Source organism: Pinus tabuliformis, chromosome Q (assembly GCF_031772625.1).
Source record: "Pinus tabuliformis cultivar Carrire ecotype Pingquan chromosome Q, CPIR1, whole genome shotgun sequence".
Lineage (NCBI taxonomy): Eukaryota > Viridiplantae > Streptophyta > Pinopsida > Pinales > Pinaceae > Pinus > Pinus tabuliformis.
The window spans coordinates 855,149,376-855,165,588 of record NC_142296.1 but is presented as its reverse complement, the minus strand read 5'-3'; the positions used below and the strand labels follow the sequence as shown (position 1 = coordinate 855,165,588).

General features: G+C 42.4%; 1 pseudogene; it reads left to right on the top strand.

The window, feature by feature from the left end:
* Window positions 1-399: 399 nt before the first annotated feature.
* On the top strand, window positions 400-15,937 carry LOC149222249 (hexokinase-2-like; annotated as a pseudogene).
* The last annotated feature ends 276 nt before the right edge of the window (window positions 15,938-16,213 follow it).

Below are 16,213 nucleotides of genomic sequence, written 5' to 3'. Positions count from 1 at the left end.
TGTGAGGGGACCGCGGCCAGTCACACAGGTCAGCCGTTCAGGAGGTGCGTACCCACAGTACACTCATTTCAAGGCAGAGAAAAGCACACGTGGGGTTTCTTATGTTTAACCCTTGGTATTTAGCCGACAGTATTTATGTTATTATGGTTTTGGCTCGTGGTATTGATCCATGATTTTAGGAGGAGCTTGCCTATATAAAGCAAAGGACATCACTTGGCTAAGTATCTTTTGCAATTGAAAATCTTAAGATCTGAAATATTGGGTTATGGTCTTAAAAGCTTGATCTATACGTAAGAGAAGTTGATAGCGAATCTGTGAAGGGTGATCTCTCGAGAGCATGATCAGATCTGAGCAACTGTGCCACTCTGGTGGACTGCCAATTCGGCCCTAATCAGAAGTATGCAGGTGTTTAACAAGAGAGCTGCGTGTGTACGCAGAGCAGAAACAGGAGAGCTGCGAGGGTACGCAGGGCAGAAAAAGGAGAACTGTGTGGGTACGCAGAGTGACAAAGGTTCAGGTGTGTACACACAGTAAAAGTACGCGGCGCGATAGTATCTCTGGGTGCGTACCTATAGTAACAGTATGCGGCGCGATAGTGTCTCTGGGTGTGTACCTGTAGTAACAGCACGCAGTGCGGCAGAAGGGTCTCTGCGAGTATACGCAGGGGAGCAGAAGGTGAAGTGCGTACGCACGCAGACCAGAGAAAGAAAAACTGTGTATTTGTCTTAAGACATTTTGTTTGGCTGTATTTTTCTGTTGATAAGGTGTTCTGGATTTAGTTCTATTATTGTTGATCTGGTTACTACAGTTGACTGGGTGATTTTCTTATACTTGATGATCATTTGATGTTTATGGATCCAGTTTGAAAATTTATGAAAAGTGGTCCTTGTAAGAAAAGAAATAGGGGGTAGTAGCTCCCTTCCAGGAGAGACTAGAAAACGAGAGAGAGTTGTAGCTCTCTGTAGGTTGTAGCCTACGTACTGGTAAAGGACTGCACCAGTACAAAACCATTGTAAAAGGAGTTTCTAATTTGAAAGAAGATAGAGACATATTGCAGCAGGTGGTTTTCACTCACATTGGGTTTCCACCTTACATCTTGTGTTCTTTGGTGTGACTATCTGTTTTCTTTGTTCATGCTCATTATTTTATGGTACTGACATGCAAAAATAATTCAAAGAACAAATAAGGAAGATTTATTAAAAGAATTTGATAATACTGATTCACCCCCCCTCTCAGTATTATTTCCAACAATTGGTATCAGAGCCGGTCCTTCGGAGAAGCTTGATCGCTTAAAGGAAGATCAGTCATCATGAGCAACTACGAGAGGGAAGCATCAATCAGGCCACCAATTTTTGATGGGACAAACTTCAATTATTGGAAGGTAAGAGTTACTACCTATCTTCAATCTCTTGGTACAGAAGTTTGGGATATCATAGATACAGGCTACGCTTTTCCTTCAACTACTCCTACAGATGCGGCCGAAAAGAAGAAATATGAAACAAATGCTAAAGCAGTCAATACTTTGCTGGGATGCTTATCTCAAACAGAATTTGTAAAGGTTATGCAATATAAATCCGCAAAAGAAATATGGGACAAGATTGTCTTGAGATACGAAGGAGATGAACAGGTAAAGCGTGCTAAACTTCAAACTCTCAGGATTCAGTATGAGAATCTCAGGATGTATAATGATGAAAGTGTGGCTAACTATTTTCTTCGGGTAGATGAGATTGTTAATTGCATGAAAAATTTGGGTGAAGAAATAAAAGAGGCTATTGTGGTTGAAAAAGTTCTAAGATCATTGTCCCCCAAGTTTGAATCTAAAGTATTTGCAATAGAAGAAAAGGAAAAGCTACGAATTCTTACTATGTCTCAGCTTCACGGAATTCTAACTGCTTATGAAATGAGAAAGGGAGGTCCTTCAGATAGAAGAGAAGTTGTTTTCAAGGCTTCAGGAAAAGGAGATTATTATGAAGCATTCACGTCCCAGAAGAAGAAGAAGAAGAATCAAATTTTGTCAGAAATCTTCAAAGGGGTTCTGGAAGGTTCAAAGGTAAGTTACCTTTTAAATGCTTTGCTTGTGGAAGAGTAGGTCATTATGCTGCAAAATGTCCTTATAAGGATAAAGGAAAGGAACCTGCTAGATGGAACAAGAAACAGAGTACAAATAAGAAAAGCTACTACACTCATGAAGATAGTGATGGTCTATCAAACAGTGATGAAGATGAACGAGGTAATGAATATAAATTGTTAATGGCATTTGAAGATGATGATTATATGGATGCTATAGATGTGGATAACCTTTATGAAGAAATTACTAGACTCAAGAGATGTATAGAAGAAAAGAATATGATCATTGATACTCTACAATTTCAAATAGATGAAAAGGAAAAACATCTTGAAAAATTAGAAGGTGAAATTGTTGGTCTTAGAAAAGAGATTGAGAAAACAAAAGCTATTAATCTTAAGTTTGTCAAAGGATCTGAAACTTTGAATGAGATTATCAATGTGCAGCGGTCTCCACTAAACAAGACAGGTCTGGGCTACAATGGAGAAACTTCTCAAGCATCCACCTCAAAAAGTTATCTTGATGCAGCAAGAAGAAATGAGCAAAAGCACAATGAAGACCATCAGGTAAAGCAGGGACGAATTGCAAACAGAGACTATCAAGGGCAATCCGTCTTAAGGGTGAACAGAAGCTACAACCAGCCACATGTAAAATCTTCTCAATTTGGTTCAATAATGGATGACAATAGAAATTACAATCATTTGGCTGGTAGATTTGATAACCGCAGAAGTTTCTTCAATGGACAATGCTTTTCTTGCCATAACTTTGGCCACAAAGCAGTGCAATGTGTTGCATATAAAACGATCATGACAAGAGAAGCTCAAAAACAAAGAAGTATGACTGGGATTACAAAAAGGACCTATAACAATTTTTCGGTTCTTGAAAATGAAGTTGAATGTTCTATTTGCAATAACTTTGGTCATGAAGATTCTGAATGCAGGAGCAGGTTTCAGCAGAAAAAGGAACAAGCCTCAAGCACCAAAACATGGAGAATAAAGGAACCACAAACAGAAAGATGTGGGATAGCATTTTATGCAGAGGGACAAGAAAATCTATGGTACATTGACAGTGGATGTTCGAAGCATATGACAGGTGATAAAGAAAAACTGGAGTCATATTCTGCTCTAGAAAAAGGAAAGAAAGTTTCTTTTGGAAATGATACTCCTGCAACTATAAAAGGAAAAGGCATTGCTGAGTTAAAAGAAAAGGTCAAGGCTGGAAATGTTTTGTATGTAGATGGATTGAAGCATAATCTTCTAAGTGTCAGCCAGATGTGTGATCAAAGAACCGAGGTGATATTCAGATCAAATGGATGTCTTGTTCGAGATCTTGATACAGGTAAAACAGTGATCAAAGGTAAAAGAACTCCAAATAATCTGTACATATTTGAAGAAGGACAACAACAATGCTATCTGAGCAAGGATGATGAGCATTGGTTATGGCATCGGAGATTGGGGCATCTAAGCTTTTCACAAATAAGGAAAGCATGCAAATATCAGGCAGTTCGCGATCTTCCAGATATCAAAATTCCTGACAACACCATATGAAAATCATGTCAGTTTGGAAAACAAACCAGAACTAACTTTCCAGAGAAGGAAGGATCAGCTAGCATGCCTCTTGAGCTAGTACATGCAGATACTTGTGGTCCATTCAGGAAAAGAACACCTTGAGGAGAAGAATACTTGATATTGTTCATTGACGATTTCTCCAGATTTGTCTGGTTAGGACTTATGAAGCACAAAGATGAAGCATTCGAAAAATTCAAATCTTTCAAAGCCTTGGTTGAAAATGAATCAGGTCACAAAGTTAAGTGCCTCAGATCCGACAGAGGTGGGGAGTTTACCTCAAATGAATTTTTCGATTTCTGTGAAGAACATGGGATACGAAGAGAATTCTCTACAGCTAGAACTCCTCAGCAAAATGGAGTTGTGGAAAGAATGAACAGAACAGTCCAACAAATGGCTCGTGCTATGCTTGATGAGTCAGGAACTCCCGCAACTTTCTGGGGTGAAGCTGCACATGTTGCGGTTGTTATTCTCAACAAGACAAATGTTCGGGTGAACAACACTCAAACTCCTCATGAGCTCTGGAGTGGTAAGACTCCTTCGGTAAAGCACTTCAAAATCTTTGGGAGCAAATGCTATATCAAGAATACTGATGAGCAGCTTGGCAAACTTGAACCTAGAGCAGATGAAGGCATTCTTCTTGGTTACTCTCCACATAGCAAAGCATACAAATGCTACAATAAAATACTTGGCAGAATTGTTGACAGCATTGATGTAGTGGTTGATGAGAAGGGATACATTCCTAGGCAAGTACATCATGAAGACATCGAAGAAGATGAAGGCTACCCTCAACGACAAAATGATGAAGAAGAAGAACCTCAAGAAGAACCAGAGGAGCAGACAAGAATAGAAGAAAAGACTCCATCCAGATATGTTCAGAAGAATCATCCAGAATCTCAGATTATGGGGCAGAAAGAAGCAGGTGTACAAACAAGAAGAACAGTTGTAGAAGCTTCAAGCTATTTGGCATTACTCTCCTCTATTGAACCACAAAATGTGAAAGAGGCATGCAAAGATGAATGTTGGGTGAAAGCCATGAATGAAGAACTTGAGCAGATCGAAAAGAACAACACTTGGGAGCTGGTTCCTAAACCAAAGGATAAGAATGTTATCGGAACAAAATGGGTCTTCAAAAATAAATTGAATGAAAATGGAGAAGTAATTAGAAACAAGGCCAGACTTGTTTGTAAAGGGTATGCGCAGCAAGAAGGAATAGACTTTGAAGAAACCTTTGCTCCTGTTGCAAGACTTGAGGCCATCCGAATGTTCCTTGCTCTCTCAAGTTTTCAAAACTTCAAAGTATTTCAAATGGACGTAAAATCAGCCTTTCTGAATGGAGACTTGGAAGAAGAAGTATACATTGAGCAGCCAGATGGGTTCATTCTTGGAATGATCCAAATCTTGTATGCAGATTGAAAAAGGCTCTCTATGGTCTCAAACAAGCTCCAAGGGCTTGGTACTACCGTTTGGACAAATATCTTCATCAACAAGGTTTTTCAAAAGGATCAGCAGATAGCAATCTTTATATAAAAGTTGAAAATGACAAATTGCTAATACTTGTTGTGTATGTAGATGACATTATTTTTGGCAGCAATGAAGAAGCTATGAGTCAAAGCTTTGCCTTGGTCATGCAAAAAGAATTTGAAATGTCCTTGCTGGGAGAACTGACATATTTCCTTGGTTTGCAAATCCAACAAAAGGAAGGAGGAATCTTTTTATCTCAAACCAAGTATCTCAAACAGATTTTGAAGAAATATGGCATGGAAGATGCAAAACCAGTATGTACACCCATGGTCACAGGATGTAGCCTCAGTGCAAATGATGAATCTGCAACAGTACATCAACCAACCTACAGATCCATGATTGGAAGTTTACTTTATTTGACAGGTACCCGACCGGACATCATGCATGCAGTCGGAATAGTTGGAAGATTTCAGGCAAATCCAAAGGAGACTCATCTTTAGGCAGTGAAGAGAATTTTCAAATATCTTCAAGGGACTCAAAATTATGGTTTATGGTATCCCAGAGATACAGATCTCACACTTCATGCTTATACAGATGCAGATTAGGCCGGAAGCGTGGATGACAGGAAAAGCACAAGTGGTGGTGCGTTCTTTATGGGTTCCAGACTGGTATCTTGGTTCAGCAAGAAACAGAGTTTGATTGCCTTGTCTACAGCTGAAGCAGAATATGTTGCTGCTGCATTTTGTTGCACTCAACTCCTTTGGATGATGCAGACTTTGCAGGATTTTCAAATCACTTGTACACCACCTATCTCCATCTTATGTGATAACACAAGTGCAATCAACATCTCAAAGAATCCTATCATGCATTCAAAAACCAAGCACATACCAATCAAGTATCACTTTCTCTGGGAACAAGTGCTTGAACAAAAAGTCAAGTTGGAATATGTTCCTTCTAAGGAACAAGTTGCTGACATTCTCACCAAACCATTGCCCAGGGAAACTTTTGAATACCTCAGGCAAAAGCTGGGGGTTGTTGATGCATCATCTTATTGTTGAAACTCTTCTGATTGATGGTTGTACGCATGGTTCATCTAGGGTATATGCGTACATGTGCTGGGTGGCTGATTGGTTGAAGATTGATGGCACAGATTCAGGGGGAGCATATAACGCATTGTTGGCATTATGGAGGATGTACAGAAGGAGATCATGGAAGTAGCTGCAATATGTCTCTATCTCTTTCATGGTGGATTATGGTTCTTCGTTGCAGATCTGGTTCATATTCAGGGGGAGCATGTTCTTAGGGGGAGCATAACCCTTTGCCCTTGATGTCAAAGGGGGAGAATGACGTTGAAGATTTGAGGTTGCCATCAAGTCCAAAGGGGGAGATTGTTGGCATTAATGTTTCTGGTATGGCTATATGTTACAAATGTTGTACTTGATGGCAACACCCGTGGCAAGGCTCTCAATATGTTGAAAATTAAGAAGTATGCAGGAGATCAGTTCAGAAGGTGCATACCCGCAGGTACACCATGAGGGGACCGCGGCCAGTCATGTAGGTCAGCCGTTCAGGAGGTGCGTACCCCCAGTGCACTCATTTCAAGGCAGAGAAAAGCACACGTGGGGTTTCTTATGTTTAACCCTTGGTATTTAGCCGACGGTATTTGTGTTATTATGGTTTTGGCTCGTGGTATTGATCCATGATTTTAGGAGGAGCTTGCCTATATAAAGCAAAGGAGATCACTTGGCTAAGTATCTTTTGCAATTGAAAATCTTAAGATCTGAAATATTGGGTTATGGTCTTAAAAGCTTGATCTATACGTAAGAGAAGTTGATAGCGAATCTGTGAAGGGTGATCTCTCGAGCGCATGATCAGATCTGAGCAACTGTGCCACTCTGGTGGACTTCCAATTCGGCCCTAATCAGAAGTACGCAGGTGTTTAACAAGAGAGCTGCGTGTGTACGCAGAGCAGAAACAGGAGAGCTGCGAGGGTACGCAGGGCAAAAAAAGGAGAACTACGTGGGTACTCAGAGCGACAAAGGTTCAGGTGCGTACACACAGTAAAAGTACGCGGCGCGATAGTATCTATGGGTGCGTACCTGTAGTAACAGTACGCGGCGCGATAGTGTCTCTGGGTGCGTACCTGCAGTAACAGCACGCAGTGCGGCAGAAGGGTCTCTGCGGGTATACGCAGGGGAGCAGAAGGTGAAGTGCGTACGCACGCAGACCAGAGAAAGAAAAACTGTGTATCTGTCTTAAGACATTTTGTTTGGCTGTATTTTTCTGTTGATAAGGTGTTCTGGGTTTAGTTCTATTATTGTTGATCTGGTTACTACAGTTGACTGGGTGATTTTCTTATACTTGATGATCATTTGATGTTTATGGATCCAGTTTGAAAATTCATGAAAAGTGGTCCTTGTAAGAAAAGAAATAGGGGGTAGTAGCTCCCTTCCAAGAGAGACTGGAAAACGAGAGAGAGTTGTAGCTCTCTGCAGGTTGCAGCCTGCGTACTGGTAAAGGACTGCACCAGTACAAAACCATTGTAAAAGGAGTTTCTAATTTGAAAGAAGATAGAGACATATTGCAGCAGGTGGTTTTCACCCACATTGGGTTTCCACCTTACATCTTGTGTTCTTTGGTGTGACTATCTGTTTTCTTTGTTCATGCTCATTATTTTATGGTACTGACATGCAAAAATAATTCAAAGAACAAATAAGGAAGATTTATTAAAAGAATTTGATAATATTGATTCACCCCCCCTCTCAGTATTATTTCCAACAAATAGGGCATCCTGGAGGTGAAAATCTACAACATGCCGACCCTCCAAGAGTGTCTGGTATGTGTGGCCGAATTCTGGGTCGCTTTTGTAGAGAAGTGGCCAATCAGAAGTCTCGTGCCCACAAGAGTTGAGCACGGTGGTTAACGCCATGATCGGTGGTCGACTGAGGCAATCTGCAACATTATTGGTGCTGCCCTTCTTATACTTGATATTCAAATGGAACTGTTGCAGGGATGTAGACCACTTCTGATGGCGGTCATTCTGCAACTTCCCTTGGGTCTGTATGAACTGCAGGGGTCGGTGGTCTATGTGGATGACCGTTTCCTTCCCCAAAATGTAATGCTTCCATTGTCGGCAGGCCTGTACAATGGAATACATCTCTTTATCATAAGTGGGGTACTTCCGGACTATGTCTGAAAGTGTTTCACTGTGATATGCCACTGGATGTCCATGTTGAGTAAGGACTGCCCCAATAGCATAGTCAGAGGCATCTGTCTCGACCTCAAATGGTTGTTGTAAATCTGGTAACGCGAGCACTGGTGTCGTGCAGAGGCGATCCTTCAACTCCATGAATGCCTTCTGTTGAGATTCAGACCAAAAGAACTTTGCTTTAGCCCCTCCCTTGGTGACTTGACTCAAGGGCCAAGAAATATGAGAAAACCCCAACACAAACCTGCGGTAGAAGTTGGCAAGACCTAGAAAGCTGCGGAGCTCTGTTAGAGTGGTTGGAGAGGGCCAATCCCGAATGACTTGGATCTTGGCTGGATCGACATGCACCCCCTGTTCATCAATGATGTATCCCAGATACTAAACCTGGGTCATGCCAAAAGTGCATTTCTCCAAATTGGCACATAGCTTGTGTTGCCGCAGTGTTTGGAGAACCTGTCGGATGTGGTGGAGGTGCTCTTCCCAACTCTGGCTGAAGATCAGAATGTCATCCAAGTATACTACTACAAAGGAGTTGGTGAATGGCCACAAGATGTCATCCATTAGCCTCATAAAGGTTGCAGGAGCATTCGTCAATCCGAAAGGCATGACCAACCATTCGAAGAGGCCCTCCTTGGATTTGAAGGCAGTCTTCCACACATTAGAGGGTTCGATTGGTACCTGGTGATATCCTGACTTCAGATCGATCTTGCTGAAATATTTCGCCCCCTTTAGTTGGTCTAGGAGGTCATCAATCCGCGGGATCGGGTACCTATTACGGACAGTGATCTTGTTCAGCGCCCGATAGTCAATACAGAGTCTCCACGTCCCATCCTTCTTCTGTACCAACATGATCGGGCTCCCACAGGGCGATGAACTCGAACGGATGTGACCTTTCTGCAAGAGCTCCTGAATCTGCCTCTTGATTTCATTGTTTTCCAGAACGGAGCACCGATAAATTGGTCCATTGGGTAGCGGCGCACCTGGGGTCAGATCGATGGAGTGCTTGACCTGACAATGCAGAGGAACCCCTGCCGGGGAGGTGAAGATGTCCTCGTACTCCTCCACAATCTTTTCCATCTGTAGTTGTCGTGCAGAGGGACCCCGTCTGGAGGCCGTGGCCACTGTCTTCTTCTTTCCTTGAGGGCGTATCATCAGGAAAACAAATTTCCTAGTTTTGGAAATGATCTTACTGCATTGTTTTGCAGTAATCAAAGAGATGGCGGCAGGTGGTGCTACCTCTGGTATCCTGAACAACTTATTTCCCAATGTGATAATAATAGCACGGGGCCTTGATTCATACATAGCATGTCGCTTCCACAAGTATGGTTGTCCTAGTAATACATCACAAACTTCAAGGGGAGCAATGTCACACAATACCTCATCCGTGAAGGGCTTGATGTTGTATGGAAGGCGACACTGATGGCTCACGCGAAGATCTCGTCCTTGGTGAAGCCACCCAATGGTGTATGGTTGTGGATGTGTTGTGGTCGGTAAGCCCAACCGCTTAATGACCTCTGCCGAAATGAGGTTCTTTTGACTCCCGCTATCAACAATGAACTGTATCGGGGAGCCCTTTACCCACATCTGGGAGTGGAAGAGACGCTCCTCCTCCTCTGGATCTTCAGGTTCATTTTTCTGGATCTTTGCGGTAGCAACAGTGGCGCTGGGATCCGCATCAATGATCTGCTTCCCTTTTTCATACCCCTTATCAGGTTCTGACTCAGAGTCGGAACATGCATCTGATTCTGAAACCTTTAGCTCAGCCACCAGTGACTACTTGGCCCGACACTCACTTGTGTTGTGAGTGGAGCTCTTATGGAACTCGCACCATTTTCCAGTGTCCTTTCTCGGCTTCGCAGCGTTGTTCTTTGCTTGCAGCTTCGGCTGGTTGTCTTGGGCTGTCCCGCCTTGGCTTTGTCCTTTGTTCTGTGGTTTAGGGGCACCTTTCCCCTGCTTTGGATTCGCAGATCCAAAGTCTCGCTTCTTTTGTTTAAACTTCTGCTCGACCTTGACGGCATATCGGTATGCTGCGCCGAGCGAGGGGATGTTTAGGAATTGTATTTCTTCCTGGATGTACTTGTGCAGGCAGCCACGGTATTTGAGTATCAAATGTTGCTCCAAATCCTTGATACCCAACTTTGTGCGAAGGGTATGGAAAAGATTGGTGAACTCCGGCACGTCTTGGTCCCTTCCCTGCCGCAGCGTGGTCCACTTTATGTATTCATCCTCATAGCTTCCAACAGGGTAGTACTGCTCCTTGATGGCATCCCGGAACGAATCCCAGGTGGGTGCGGCTGAAAATAGTGAGCCAGTACTTTCATCCTTCTGCTCGCAGTAGGTTTCCCACCAGTCCTTGACGTGGGGGGCTGCTTTGAGAAGAGCAAAAATAATATTTTCCCGACTCGAAAATTCATGAACAGAAAAATAACCCTCTAGCAGATTTAACCATTTATCTACGGCATCTGCGTCTATCTGACCCTCGAATATGGGGATTTCAAAATTAACTTGTACCTTAAAGGGTGTGGCATTTCCAGAGTAGCTGCTGGAAGCCGATGCGTCGCTTCTGGGTAGCCGCTGAAGGATCTGGGCAAAGTTGTCCATCATCGCATTCCGTTGTTGCTCGAGGGCTTCTTCGAGCAAGATTTTGATGGGATCTCCTGCCCCCTCATCTTTCTTCTCGTCCGCCATGGGAGGCCGTCGGGATTTGCGAGGCTGGTCTTGCAAAGGTTCAACCAGTTCAAACCCTAATTCCTTATATCCCGACCTTGTTGGGGACATGCAAAGAAAAGCAGATACAAAAGCAAACCGCTCTGATACCACTGATCCGGATTTAAACAGGAACGCAACAAATTACAGAGATAACCATATACACAAAGATGCAGCGGAAATAATACTTCATTTCATTAATGGAAAATACTGAAATATGCTTACAACCAAAAATGGAAATAAACCAGCTAGGGCGATGGTAGCTTATCTCTGAGAAGAGATGTGATGGCTACATGCCTCTGAACTCTGTGTTACAATGAGGCTCGAAGGCCTATTTATTGTTGAGAAACAATGGAAAACCCTTAACATTCCAAAACCTAACCCTAGGAGATGAAACGCCAAACTGTGGGCCCCGTTTGGGGTAAATTGGTACATCAACTTCCCGGGGTCGTAACTTTGGCATATGATCTCCGTTTGACGCGTACAATAGCTCGTTAGAAAGATCTATCCGAGTACTATCATTGTTGGAACGGGCAATATCGGTCCATCCATTCCATGGACCCATGTTGCCCCCAGATTCCGCAAAAAACGTTGTTTAGGGCCTCAAAACGGCTCCGGAAGTTCAGGACCCGAAAAACTGCTAAAAATAGTAAGTTGTGCTACAATTAAGGAAACTGAAAATGCTGAGAAAGACAATGGTGGGGGTCCAGGTGGACTTGGCAGGTGGCCACCAATATCCAACTGGATCACTGATGGAGTCTCTGAATGTGTTTGTTTGCTTCAGTGGATGAATCCAATCTATTCAGGTGTTGTCCTGTCCTTTTAGGTGGTTGGAGTGCTTATACCAGTGAAGTCCATGACTGATAAACTCAGTTATAGGGTCGTGCTTGTCCTTTTCTCCCTTGGCCATGTTGTCTGTTAAATATCGTTGTTGGGGGTCTGACAGTGACTGATAATGGCGGAGCTAGTCATCTCCTCCTTCAGGCAAATAGAATGGTCAAGGACGTGGAATGCATGGGCAAGTGGCCGATTTGGATGAGCGGGAAAAATTTCCGTCGGATCGAGGAAACAGACAGTGGAGATGGCTCAATAGAGGGTATCGACCGAGGTGAGGGCGGCGTTAATTGGGGCTATTAGATCTTCAGTGGACAGATCGAACGGTCATCGGGCAACGGAGCTGCACGAGCGTTAACGAGCAGGGCAGATTGGTCAAGCGGTAATGGTATTTATCGCATCGCTTTCGAGCGTTAAGCGGTAAATGCCCGGGGTCGCGCGATTCCATTCAACGAGCAACACGTAGCAGCGGATGAGAGAGAAAATCCGCTCTCATCGTGCGCTATTGTTCGACCAAGTTGCTTGTGTGATGAGAGCAAAGACCATCGGATCTTAGTGGAGATGATCTAACAGTGGGAAAAGAGCGAGCAGGTCACTTTATTGGGTGTGACAGGAACCGTTGGATCGGCGGGGACTGATCAACGGTGGGGATTTATCGAGGGGTTTATGAGCGCACGAGGTCATTGGGGTGAGGTTTTATGGCAGGTTTGGGCTTTGCGCTTGGGGCTAAGGCCAAAGGGGTTAATATGCCAGGCTTAGGAGAAAAATAGGGGAATGGAGGTGGCGGAGAGAAAGTGGGGTAGAAGGAAAAAGGAAAATGACCCATGAGGGGCCCCTTTGAAGACACCATCACACAGACCGGAACCCCTCCATGATCTTAGATAGTCAACGCTGCATAGCAGAGCTAACATCTCTAAAGCTAAATCACCAGTTGCAACAATTATAAGCGTATTTTAGTGTCCATGATATTGAGGAAGAACATAAGTTTTCATCTACTCAATTGAAATTAGATGGCCATGCCTTCTCTTTGTGGGAAACCCACACAAAGACTTTGAGGTTGGAAGGAGATCCTCCTGTGACAAAGTGGGAGGACTTTAAAACCCTCATATATTCAAAGTATTACCCTATTGGGTATGTATAGGACCAATGCATCTGGTAGCGCTACTTTAGGTAGAAGCAGGGACAAAGTATATAATAGCACACCATATAGTTCAGAAAGATGGCCACAATGTTAGGTATATCCTAAAAGAACATAAATGTACTCTTTTGTAGCTATTTCTTACACTAACGAAAGCTACATTTTTTTTTATAGAAATTGCCAATTTCCTTCTTGGCTAAATGCTCAAACATATATTGGTTTATATATATATTTTATAATAATAACAATAATTTTAAAATGATTGTATTTTGATAAAAATATAATTGTATAGTTTTATAAAAATACTTATTTAAAATTAAGCTATGTTATAATTTTTTTTGGGTCGAGCCTAATCACAAAGGCAACGTTCACCCATCAATCATGCAAGCCAAATATGACACTTCATAATCCATGCAAATCAAAGGTCAAACACAAGTGCCAAAGATTGAAGCATGGGAGGAACCCACAAGGTATTCTTCCTTTGTTCAAATAGATGAGTCAAAGGCATACAACAAGCATTAAGATGAGGAATGCAAGGATAACGTCCAAGAAGTTTTTAATGGCGGAGATTGACACTACAGAATTAATGGTTTTCATTCCATTTCGAACCCCCAAGTTCATCTGATCTTTAACAACTTGGGGGTTCCGAAGTCTTGTTTTGATAAAACCACTTTTACCTTACGTGGCATCATTGGTGAATTTCGGTACCCCTGCAACAAAAGTACTTTCCCAAGTCTTGTTTTGATAAAACCACTTTTACTTACGTGGCATCATTGGGTGAATTTCGGTACCCCTGCAACAAAAGTACTTACCATTATGGACAGCCCCATTGCCCCCTCCCAAAATCCACTTTCGGCTTAAGTATAATAGTTGTCCTGGTTTCGTGCAGTGATGTGTGGTTTAACGGTAAGTCAAACGGGCGAAGCTCGGGAGACCAAAGTTCAAATCTCATGGAGTACAGTGACCTGCTGTGGTGGCGGCTAGAGGGGCGGACCCCCCTGACCGCTGGGTCTGCTCTTGCTAAAATCATAGGATCTTAGCATACCCGACTTGCAGGTGGTTGGTTATGCTCTTGGTGTTATAGTGGCAGCAATGAGGTTTGATCCTGGGTCTCTCGTGGATTAAACTTGATAGTTACCGATTCACCATGTGGTTAAAAAAAAAATAGTTGTCCTGGTTTCTCTATGATTGCAACGAGAATGGGGATCGACCTGAAGATGGAGAAAGATTTTCATATGAACGTTGGGCTTGGAGAATCCAACTATGCTTAAAATTCTGCATTCCTCCAGAAGAGCGTATTACAAATTGTGCAGCCTATGTGGGAGGAAGCCATGAAGTTAACGGGGGAATGAAAAACATTTTGCATTGTAGACCTTGGTTGGTCTTCTAGAACCAATGCTCTCTTCACCGTTGAAAATATAAAAAAGACCCTCAAAGCCAAATGTCTCTCTGCGCACATAACTATTCTGTAGTGTCAAGTATTATTTAACGATCTTCCTGTTTCTGATTTTAACTCACTCTAATTTGCCTCCTTTTTCTGTAAATAATGATCACCAAAATCAAGAGGGTGCGGTCATGTGATTCCGTCTGCATGCATGCATATGCATGTTTGTGTATTGAAACAGTGAACGCCAGATCACCCAACCATATAATTGCAGGTGTTAAGAAGTTGGTATTAGATCACTCTGTTGTCTATTTCCTTCCCATATTTTCCCCATTACGCCAACCAACCACCATGGTGCTCTCCTGTGCCGGTTTTGAATCCAACTCATGTTTTATCACACACAACTTTCCAGACAATCCCTTGTTTGTCTCTAAGATATTTTTCTGCTGTATATAACCGTGGAAACCACAGGATGATTTTTTAGGATCCAAAGTATGCCCAAGCATCCATCCTCAAAGCCATTACTGCTTTTTCTTCTTCTCGTCGCAACTATCCATTGATGTGTTATATGAGGATTGAGAAGGGAGATTTAGGAGAAGTGTGTTTAAGCACCGAGACAACACACTAGAAGCTAAAATAGGGCATTATGAAGGAAATTGGAAAGGAAGTGTTCGACCCTGATCTCCAGACTCAACGAGGTGGTGGATGTAATGATGAACGAGATGCAGACAGGTCTTGAATTGGATGCCAAGAGTAACTTATTGAAGATGGTCATAAGCTATGTTGATACATTGTCTATGGGGGATGAGAGAGGCCCATTTATGTTTTGGATCTCTGGGTGTTACGTGTTCAATTGGATGGAAAGGAAAGATGAGTAATTGATATAGAGTTTACAGAATTTATTATTCTTACAAATCTAATGGTTGGAATAGAAAGGGAATTGTTTGATTACATTGCTTCAGAACTAGCAAAAATTGTCACAAGTGAAGGCAAACACTTTTGTCTATAACTTGGCCAACAAAGGGACCTCGGTTTCACTTTCTCTTTCCCAGTGTAACAAATAGAAATTGCCTCTAGCACACTAATCAAATGGAGCAAGGGGTTTTCTGTCTCAGAAATGGTTAGCAGGGATGTGGTGGTAGCCTTAAAGGAGGACTTGAAAAGACATGGTCTGCACATGCATGTCTCTGCCCTGGTTAATGATGTAGTGGGGAAGTTGGCTGGATGACGATATCGAGATGAGGACGTTATGGCTGCTGTCATATTGGACACTAGTACAAATTCCTGTTATGTGGAACGTCTAGATGCAATCCCGAAATATCAAGGCCATCTTCCAAAATCTGGCTATATGGTTATCAACACAAATTGGGGGAACTTTTAGTCTCCTCTTCTCCCAGTAATGGAATTTGATAAAGCTGTTAATGCTTAAAGTATAAATCCCGATGATCATATCTTTGAAAAGCTGATCTCAGGAATGTATTTGGGAGAGATTGTAAGAATATCATTGCTGAAATTGGGTGAAGATGCTACTTTACTTGGAGATAATTTTCCATTCAGACTGAGAAAACCATAGAGGTCACACTTCAATTAGGAGGAGAGAATTTTGTATTTTGGTGAGGAAGAGAGGGCTATCAAAATTTTCCGAATACTAATCTGAAGAAGGAACTTTGATCATAGGGCCAAATTTCTTTAAGCAGCACTGAAGTTTTTGAATACATTCGAATGTTTTATAGTTGAATTTTTATCTTTAGATGGTTTTTAGTGCATGTCTGATTGATTCAGTTCTTTCTCATTGTGTTTATCAAAGAAACATTTATAGAACCAACCATTAAAACATGATTACTCATAA